This window comes from Dermacentor variabilis, chromosome 3 (genome assembly GCF_050947875.1).
Source record: "Dermacentor variabilis isolate Ectoservices chromosome 3, ASM5094787v1, whole genome shotgun sequence".
Taxonomy (NCBI): domain Eukaryota; kingdom Metazoa; phylum Arthropoda; class Arachnida; order Ixodida; family Ixodidae; genus Dermacentor; species Dermacentor variabilis.
In genome coordinates this window covers 222161977-222170732 of record NC_134570.1, presented here as the reverse complement: position 1 = coordinate 222170732, position 8756 = coordinate 222161977, and the positions used below count along the sequence as shown (strand labels likewise).

At 45.5% G+C, this 8756-nt stretch overlaps 1 non-coding gene across 1 annotated transcript; it reads right to left on the bottom strand.

Annotated features, from left to right (window-relative positions):
- Nucleotides 1-671: 671 nt before the first annotated feature.
- On the bottom strand, nt 672-744 carry TRNAR-UCG (transfer RNA arginine (anticodon UCG)). Its single transcript has one exon. It is a non-coding gene; the product is annotated as a tRNA-Arg (tRNA).
- Between the last annotated feature and the right edge of the window lie 8012 nt (nt 745-8756).

The window sequence follows — 8756 nt, the reverse complement described above, 5'->3', positions numbered from 1 at the left end:
GTGCGGCAAGTCATCTAACTTCACGCCCGCTTTCAACTTGAGGGTGACGAGCCGGGTAGTTGAGCCCTTCTCTGTCATACCTTGCACACGCCAGCGCTGCCGGCCTACTTCGGTAACTTTTCCATAGGGCGCAAAGGCGACACGCACGTGCTCATCGGGCACATTGTGTAGAAGCCAGTGGAGCTTCTGTCGAACGTCCTGGTTCGCCGGGTCAATCACCAGGCAGCGCCGGTTTTTACACGCAGCTCCCCGATGCTCGAGATCTTCTTCACCGCGTCCGCGTCCTTGAAAGTGATAGGCCAGACATGGCTCATGCGATACGCCCCCAGGGCGATAACATCCGGAACAAGCGAATGCTGTGCCAATGCGTCACGGAAATCTTCAATCAGGTACGGTCGCGCCGTAATATCAGCGTGCAAAAAAACTGTATTTAAAACATAACAACCTGTTGGCAGACCTGGCAGAACAACTTGGTAGGTGCCCTCCTGTTCCATCGTCCTGTTTCCGCGGCCAGAAAAGGCTGCTGAAGGCGCTCCAACGCAGCCCGTCATCATGCGTCCGTCACGCTCGGTGGCCGGAAGCAGAATCAAGCAACGCGGACAAGTGTGCCTCGGCGGTGCACACCAGTTTAATATGTATTCTTCAAGGTGTAAATAAAAACATTCAAAGAACGTCCGCGACAGTACTCGAACCTGCAATCTTCTGATCCGAAGTCAGACGCCTTATCCATTAAGCCACGCGGACTTTCTTTTTTTCGTAATTGCCAACTTGGCACAATACAGTGGAAAAACAACATTATAACTTAACATTAAAAATGCTAGCTTGTGTCTGGCTAGCATAAGTGGGTTAAAAACGCTTTACGGTCTGCAGTTCGCCCAGGTAAACACACCAATCTGGCTTTTCTTCCTTCTGTTTGTACACATCTCGTAAATATGCGATGCTTTCGTTGAAGTTGTCCCGGGCTGACCTCGCGTTGAGGTCCGCATTACGCACTGATATTCTGGTTTTCCAAACACTGTGCATCACTAGAATCATTAGCATATCGTACGGCGCACCTTCGCTTTCGACCGGAAAAAATCGAATGCCGTAGGGTGTAAGCGGCAGTTTCTTTTTCAGGGTTCTTTGCAAGATGTCCCATAGGAATACGGCAAAGCAACAATCAAGAAACGTGTGCTCGATTGTTCCAGGTCTTTTGCATACTACACAGACTACCGACCATGGTACCAACAACCCTTTTTCCTTTAGCCGCGGTATTGTAGAGAGTGTGCCACTATGGAGCATGAAAAAGAATGTTTTGACTGACTATCGGATAGTCATTCTTTTAACCCTTTTTAACACATTGCTGCCTGGCCCAGGATTGTACATCCTTCGATACAAGGGAACAGGCATCATCACATCAATTAGGTCTTTGTAGAGGTGTTTTCTCTTGACGTCGCTGCGATATTCCATTGAAAATCTTACTTTTAGAAACTGGACAGCCGCAACAATTTCATGCATGTATCCACGGACATGGCGCTGCATATGGGCGCATGATGACACAATGACATCTGGCAATGCGTTCGCCAATCTCACTTGCATAACACTTCTTAAAAAAGGATTTCTTCGATTGCGATAATATACGAGCCTAGAGACAATTTGTCTCACGAACAAATGAATCAAACCCAGTCCTCCCGATTGCACTGAAAGGAACAAATTTGTGCGGCTCACCCTTTCCCATGATGAGTTCCATACAAAAACAGCAAACACTCTATGCGGTCGTTGAATACTCATGAGCGACATGTGCAACGCTTGCAAAACATACCATACTCGAGCAATAATAAAAATGTTACACACTGTGGCACGGGAAAAAATTGATAGGTCTCGTCCTCCCCATTTTTGTGTTTTCTCTCGAGCCTTGTCTGTCTGTTCTTTCCAGTATTCTTGTGTATCCTTGTAATGTTGTAGAGGTACGCCTAGGTATTTACTTGGAGTAGTCGTCCACTGAATGTTGGCGTACGTGACAGGCACATTATCCCATTCACCATGCCAGAAACCCTGACATTTATTCCAGTTTATTCTGCTCCCTGTGTATTGACAGAAAGCTGTGGCATCTTTTATCGCATTTGTTACACTTTCTCTATCGGTACGGAAAACAGCTATGTCGTCGGCGTGAAATAATACTTTGACTCTTTTCTCCTCATTTTGAATAATCTTTAAACAAAATGGCTCTAAATAAATGCTAAAAAGTAGTGACGACAGAGGACAGCCTTGTTTCACTGAAGAGACGACATGGATGCTTTTGCTGACTTGTTTGTTAATTATAATTGAGGCAGAGCATGCAGTGTACGACATTTTTACACCTTCCAGTATTATTTTCCCTACATTTACATATTCCATAATGGCAAACAATATTTCATGCGTAACAAGGCCGAAAGCTTTTTCCAGATCTATTTGGAGCATTGCCACGTGGTTGGAAAAAACATCACAACACTCTAAAATATTTCTTGCTGTATGAATGTTCGTCGTTATGCTCCTACCTTTAATTCCACACGTCTAGTGTGGTCCGATTATATCCTTAATAAAACCTTGTAATCTTGTTACCAAGACCTTCATGAATATCTTGTAATCTATGTTAGAGAGGGTAATTGGCCGGTAAGAGCCTACCAATAATTGCTTAAGGCGGTCGTCCGTTTTAGGAATTAGAATGATATGTGATTGACGGAAGGAAAGGGGAAGCTCTCCTCTTGTATTACCGCATGCAATGCCTTGGCTATAGGAGTTTTAAATTTCTTATAAAACGCTGAACCCAGTCCATCGGGACCAGGCGACTTTCCGAGGTTCAAATCATCGATTGATTCTTCAATTGCTTTTAATGTAATTAAGGCTTCTAGGACTGATTTTGCATTCTCATCTAGTTGCGGCATAAGTGGAAGAAAAGCGTTTCCAAATCCCTTGTTTACTTCTTTCCTTTCACCAAACAATTTCCGAAAGTGCTCTACGAAAGCATCTTCTATATTACTTTTCTTATCGGTGACTGCACCTCGGTACCTTATTTCTTTGATTTCTTTTTTGGTCGCGTACCTTTTTTCGTCACTAAAGGTGCGTTTGGTGGGCGTTTCACCCATCCACAAATGCTCTGCGCGAGCCCGTATCACTGCTCCTCTATAATTTTCGACATCGATACGCTCAAGTTGTCGCTTGACGTCTCGAATTTCTTTACTGCGCAGGCCGGGGGTAACACTTTCTTGGCTGATCAAGAAGTATAACTGGGCTTGCAGTTCTTTTTCGTGTTTTATTTTACTGTGCTTAAGTGCAGAAGCCCGTTCTATCGCCTTAATCGTTCTTTTTTGTTTGACACTCTCCCATCTGCCAATTATGTTCTGGTGATCTTCAAGTAAATCATTAAGGTTTTCCATTGCGTGATCTATGAAAGGTTTGTCATCCAACACATTGTCATTAAGTTTCCAGAGCTGCCAATTAAATGTACTTTTTTCTTTTTTCTGCTCCAAGCAAGAAAGACACTAAGCTGTGGTCGCTCAAAGAAACATGATTGACTGTGTAATTACTGCACGAAGGTAGAAGAGCTGTCGATATATAAGCTCTATCTAGTCTAGCGTGGCTATTTCTTTGAAAATGAGTGAACTAGGGGAATTTACGTGAAAACAAAGAACCCACGTCACCTAATTTGTGTCCATCCACTATTGCGCTTAAAAATATTTCACTTTTATCTCGAATAGGTCGTTTCTTCACTCTATCTTCTGGTTCACAAACACAGTTGAAATCACCGAGTAAGATCACTAGCTTATCGCATAGCAAGTGATTTTCCATTCCCTCAAAGAACACTCGCCGGTCGTGTTCCTTGTTTGGTGCGTACACGTTAATCACCCTCCAATTTTTCATTGCCAAGGTGACATCACAAACAATATAACGACAACATTTACTGACACTCAAACATTCCTCAATTCCTCAACAATCCCAATAGAATGTTGAAGAAATAACGCACAACTTGCTGAAAAACCTAGTGCATGATTTATGGCAACATTGTACCGATTTCTAAAAGGTGATACCATGCGATCACTTTGTTCCTGCGTTTCTACCTTTGTCTCTTGAACTGCTACGATATCCAGTTCATTTTCTAACAGCAGGCGACTAAGCTGCTACTGACGTCTCCTAGACGCCAGACCTCTGACATTTATCGTCGCTATGCGTAGTGCTGTGCCTGATTTTAACGCCATTTCTTTTTATATATTCTGCAAAATGGTCGCATTACAGTACCCTTTTACAATCTGAAAAATTAGCATAGTATAACACTTACAGCGAAGATGAAGCTTGTAGACACATCACGTATGCAGCACAATGTGCGCTATAGGCATATTCTAACCGGAAGGTTTCACGACACTTGCAAATGAGTTCGCTCAGAGTCCCCTCGTCTTCCCGAAGACCCCAAAGGTTGCGCTGCGACTAGAGACGGCGTCAAGACGGAGGTTCTTGCGCCGGCCGCCGCTCTGCGGAAAAATTCGGCCGCTCTTTCAATAAAGACCGCCTTAAGCCGAGTCCCTTCGACGGTGGTTGTGTCTCTTCACCTCCTTTCTCTGCCTTCTCGATGCTCTCCTCCAATGGCCGCTTAGTGGGCTGTCCACTGACGCTTTCAACGACGTCCATGCAGGTCTCTTAGGGTTTCTTCCACTTTAGTGTCCTCGCTGGTAGGTTGACAGGCGTCCTTCGATGCGGTGGCTTTTTCCACGGCCCGGTCTTTGGTATCCCGTTCGCGCTCTGTTGGTTTGCTCCAAAAATGGTTTGTTGGCTTCCAGCGTTACCATTTCGCGGACTATGGTGTCCTTTGGCGGCTTCGAAGCTTCTTTAGCGTCGTTTTCATCCATGAGAAGTTCGGATGAATCCTCGCCACTCGTAGGCCCAGCGACGCTGGCGTACGTCTTACGGCATTGACCTGCTTCATGTCCGAATCTAAGGCAGGCAGTGCATTTTGGAACCCGGTAGTCGCGGCGAATGTGCCCCGTTGCATGACAGCGCAGGCACATCGGCGCACGGCCTGATACGACCAACAAAGCTTGTTCACCTGCGACGTTCAGCTGGTGTGGTAGGTCTTCCAGCTTAACGCCTGTCTTGAGAAGCATGGACACCAACCTGGTTGTGGACCCCTTGTCAGTGATTCCGTGTACTCGCCACCACTCTCCGCTAATTTCTGTCACTTTTCCATTAGGAAGGAAGGCCACCCGCACGTCATCATCTGGAACGTTGTGCAACAGCCAGTGCACTTTCATCCTTACATCTTGGTTTCCGGGGTCAATGACGACGCAGCGCCGGCCCTTGACCTTCAATTCGCTCGCGGTGAGTAACTTCTTCACGGCTTCGGCATTACTGAAAGTTACGGCCCACACGTGGCTCATCCGATACGACCCTAAGGCGATCACTTCAGGAAGCAGCGACAAACCAGACAACGCGTCGCGAAAATCTTCGACTCGGTAAGGCCGCGTTTGAACATCTCCGTGAAGGAAAACTGTAATAAAAACGAAACGACCTGTTGGCAAATTCGGCAAAATCAACTCGTAGCCTTCAGATGAAAAGTTCCTGTTGCCGCGGCTGGCAATAGCCGCTGTAGCCGTCCCTACGGCGCTCGTCATCGCACAACCGTTCGCTTCGGCGGCCGGAAGTGCACACCAGTTTAATATGTATTATTCAAGGTGTAAATAAAAATATTCAAACAACGTCTGAGAAAGGACTCGAACCTCAATCGTCAAATTCGAAGTCAGACGCCTTATCCGTTAGGCCACGTGGACTCTCTTTTTTTGCTTTATTGCCAGTCCTCGACATATAACCCCAACACTCTCCTTAAATGATATGCACAAAGAAGAAAGTAAAAGAAATAATGAATACTAAAACCGAACAAGAAACAGTAATGTACACATTCGTTGCCGTCCGCTACTGTGGCATGACAATGTCGTATTAAATTTCTTTGGGTGCTGTCAGGGGTTCAACCCTGCAAAGCCACTCAGGAACAGGCTGTTGCAATTTCTGCACTTCTACATATCGCTACATACATTCTCGGAAGTACACACGCGCCGGTCGAGCACCCGGGTCACAATGGCAGCCCGCCATTCTTGCGCGCCATAAACAGTGAAGGCACGTAAGCATGATGACGTCGTACGGGAAACTTTCCTCGTCATTTACTTGTAGAAACCTGATTACGTGGGGATATATGGGTAGCTCCTTTTTTAGATTCCTTTGCAACACGTCCCAGAAAAATCCCCTTCCCAACAGTGAATGAAGAGATGATCTATGCTTTCTGTTTTTTTACATATAAGGCAGTGGGTTCCCCATGGCATTTAGAACCCACTTTGTTCAAGAAAGATTTTAATGGGTAGAGTACCGGTATGTAATTTAAAGAAGAATGATTTAGTGGCTGGTTGAACTGGCATCTTCTTCGCCCGTTTCCATACGTCTAGGCCTGGGCCTCCACTGTACGGGGCTCTGTACATATGTACCAGCAAAACACTGTCACATAAATCCCGAAATAACTTTTTCCGTTTTACACTCCACAAATATGCACTTGAAAAACGAACACGCCAAAAAGAAACACTCTGAATTATTTCCCTAAAGAAACCACGAAATGGTCCTGGCAATATTTCGGTGCCTACAACGAATTCGGGAAGTGATCCTGACAACCTCATTTGGATAACGGTGCGTAGAAATGGGTAATTTGTGTCTCAGAAAATGAAGAACCTGTTAACTAGTTGACACAAGAGGAGGCGCGCCAACTCCATGCAGCCATCCTGATGCAGTCTTATCTGATGCAGTCTTATCTGATGTCTTATCTGATGCAGTCTTATCATACTGATGCAGCCGATTATCTCGGCTGCATCACTTCCAGCTCCATGCCCACACGAATACAGCGAAGACGCGGTGCAGTTTCTGCCCATTAATCCGTGCGCACTGTAGGAGATGCATTACGTACCTGATCTTTGCCACGAGAAACATGTTGCATGTTGTAGCTCTCGCGAATATTGACAAGTGACTGGCGTTCCGTCGGTCGGCTTTTTCTTTTAGTCCCTTTGTCCGCTTTTTCCAGTGCTCGCTACTGTCCTTGTAGGCATCAAGGGGTGCGCCAAGGTACTTAACTGGCGTCGTGACCAAAGTTTACGTTAGAAAAGTTGTCTGGTGTAGACGCCCATCTTCCATTTCAAAATCCCAAACATTTCTGCTAGTTCACAAAGCTATTAGTGACTGTAGGAAACCTTCTGACGATACTGAGAGTATGCAATACACTTTCCTTATCTTTACAGCATACAGCCACATCGTCGGCGTATTCCAATAGCTTCACCTCTACGGTTTGAAGACTAAACCCCTTAATGCATTCATATTCGATGATGACCGGACATAGCGTTTCTATGTAAACACAAAACAGGAGTGGACTGAGTGGACAACTCTGACGAACTGAGCGCTTAACGTTAATGGGGGCCCCCAACGTCTGATTAATTATAAGGCTCCTGTAGCAACTCCGGTACGCCATGGTCACCCCCTCAGTGATTATGTGGCAAAAATTAACGTGTTCAAGGACGGTATGCAATATCTCGTGAGAAACACAATCAAACGCTTTCTTCAAGTCTAGCTGCAGGATCACTACTGCATCGCACATGGCGTCACAACACTCCAGCACACACTTCATCTGATGGATGTTAGTGAAAATGGTTCTTCCACGAATACCACACGTCTGGTGTGGGCCGACTACTTCCTGAATAAACTGACCGGACCCGTCATGCCAACACCTTCATCAATATTTTGTAGTCGCGGTTAGTAAGCGCTATGGGTCTGTAGGAGGACAGGGGCTTGAGCTTTTCGGTCTCTTCTGTTTTCGGTATTAGTACTGTATGGGACTAGCCATAGGATGGTGGAAGTATTTTCAGTTCGTACGCTTCGTTGAAAACTGCGGTTAAGATAGGAACTAGGTGGCTTTTAAACGATTTGTACCAAGCGGCACAAAGACCGTCTGGACCTGGTGACTTGCCAGGGTTCAGGTGTTCGATGGACTTTATCACTTCCTGTTCAGTTATTCGTCTTTCTAACGTTTCTTTAACTTAACTCGACAGCTGTGGCATTCCCTGCAAAAATAAGTGGTTGAAAGTTTGCATGTTGACGGGCCTAAAGGCGAAAAGCTTTTGGAAATGTTCAAGGAAGGCACGCCCTATATTGTTCATACCAGTTGGTAACACACCGTTATATTCGATGGCCTCAATATGCTTGCGTCTGGAGTGCTTTTGTTCTAGTCCCAGTGTCCTTTTCGAAGGCGTTTCCCCGCATGTTAGTCTTTCTCCTCTCGCGCGCACGAGCGCGCCTCAATTGGCCACGCGGAAAAGTGCGCCTCGGCGGTGCACAAAAGTTTAATATGTATTCTTCAAGGTGTAAATAAATATGTTCAAAGAACGTCTGCGACAGAGCATGTGTTGGCGGGCTAGTTAGTTAAGCATGATTACAAAGACGGCGCCGAATAAAACAACACACGAAGAAGGGGGATTCGAACAGGACTCGAACCTGCAATCATCTTTTGCAAAGTCAGACGCCTTATTCATTAGGCCACGTGGACTGTTTTTCTTTATTTCAGCATTTCGTCTATTACACGTCACACAAGAATTCGTAACTCTGAATTCAACATAACTGGACACATGTCGGTACATACTAAAAACGGGACTTTCAGCTCGTCCCGTGTAGCTTGGTTAAAAAAGGTTTTTAAGCTCCAATACCGTTTAGATTATGGGCAACCA